Here is a 1,765-nt window from a genome sequence, read left to right on the forward strand (position 1 = left end):
GATGGTTTGTGATCTGTGCCGGCGGCAGGAGCCACAGGTGGAGCAGGTTGTGGTGTAGATATGTCGGGTGTGCTGGTGGAGCAGGTTGTGGTGTACATATGTTGGGTGTGCTGGTGGAGCAGGTTGTGGTGTGCTGGTGGAGCAGGTTGTGGTGTACATATGTCGGGTGTGCTGGTGGAGCAGGTTGTGGTGTACATATGTTGGGTGTGCTGGTGGAGCAGGTTGTGGTGTACATATGTCGGGTGTGCTGGTGGAGCTCGGTGTGCTGGTGGAGCAGGTTGTGGTGTAGCTCGGTGTGCTGGTGGAGCAGGTTGTGGTGTACATATGTTGGGTGTGCTGGTGAAGCAGGTTGTGGTGTAGCTCGGTGTGCAGGTGGAGCAGGTTGTGGTGTACATATGTTGGGTGTGCTGGTGGAGCAGGTTGTGGTGTACATATGTTGGGTGTGCTGGTGAAGCAGGTTGTGGTGTAGCTCGGTGTGCAGGTGGAGCAGGTTGTGGTGTACATATGTTGGGTGTGCTGGTGGAGCAGGTTGTGGTGTACATATGTTGGGTGTGCTGGTGGAGCAGGTTGTGGTGTACATATGTTGGGTGTGCTGGTGGAGCAGGTTGTGGTGTACATATGTTGGGTGTGCTGGTGGAGCAGGTTGTGGTGTACATATGTCGGATGTGCTGGTGGAGCTCGGTGTGCTGGTGGAGCAGGTTGTGGTGTAGCTCGGTGTGCTGGTGGAGCAGGTTGTGGTGTACATATGTCGGATGTGCTGGTGGAGCAGGTTGTGGTGTACATATGTCGGATGTGCTGGTGAAGCAGGTTGTGGTGTACATATGTCGGATGTGCTGGTGGAGCAGGTTGTGGTGTACATATGTCGGATGTGCTGGTGGAGCTCGGTGTGCTGGTGGAGCTCGGTGTGCTGGTGGAGCAGGTTGTGGTGTACATATGTTGGGTGTGCCGGTGAAGCAGGTTGTGGTGTAGCTCGGTGTGCTGGTGGAGCAGGTTGTGGTGTACATATGTTGGGTGTGCTGGTGGAGCAGGTTGTGGTGTAGCTCGATGTATTGGATGTGCTGGTGGAGCAGGTTGTGGTGTAGCTCGGTGTGCTGGTGGAGCAGGTTGTGGTGTACATATGTTGGGTGTGCTGGTGGAGCAGGTTGTGGTGTACCCCGTATAATGCCAGAAGAACGGGTACATGGAAGGCTGGGAGTTTAGAAATAAAAGCCCACCATCCAGACGCCCGTCAACACCCGAGCAGCAGGACCCGACGTTCTGGCGGATCGGTTACATGTGCGCGCGTCGGTGTTGGTGCCATCTTCCTATGTGGCCGCATTGCTGAGAAAAATGATGCTACAGTATATGCAAATGAGCCTCTAGGAGCAACAGGGGCGTTGCCGTTACACTTAAAGCCTCTGCTCTCTCTGCCACAGCCTCCACTGTGATTGGCAGGTTCAGGCAGTGAAGACCTCATCACAGTGCAGAGAGGGCGGAGCCTCTAGGTGTAATGACAACGCCCCCGTTGCTCCTAGAGGCTCATTTGCATATACCGTAGCATCATTTTTCTCAGCAATGCGGCCACAGCGGAAGATGCCTCCAGCGGCCGAGCGCACATGTAGCCGGTGTCAGAGGGCCCCTTAATGTACCGCCATCCCTCTCTGGTAAATCTGCCGATTAGTCGGTGGTCAGCCGCCGTTCCTGACTGACGTGCGTTCTCTCTGTTATCTGCTTGTTTAAAAAAATGAGCCAATGAAATTAATTTGTTAACAATGGAAGGACCGAC

General features: G+C 54.6%; 1 long non-coding RNA gene across 1 annotated transcript; it reads left to right on the top strand.

Annotated features, from left to right (window-relative positions):
* The first annotated feature begins 108 nt into the window (after positions 1-108).
* Positions 109-667, top strand: LOC120981606. The gene is made up of 3 exons (XR_005774721.1): positions 109-250; positions 373-448; positions 482-667. It is a non-coding gene; the product is annotated as an uncharacterized LOC120981606 (long non-coding RNA).
* The last annotated feature ends 1,098 nt before the right edge of the window (positions 668-1,765 follow it).

Source organism: Bufo bufo, chromosome 11, assembly GCF_905171765.1.
Source record: "Bufo bufo chromosome 11, aBufBuf1.1, whole genome shotgun sequence".
NCBI lineage: Eukaryota > Metazoa > Chordata > Amphibia > Anura > Bufonidae > Bufo > Bufo bufo.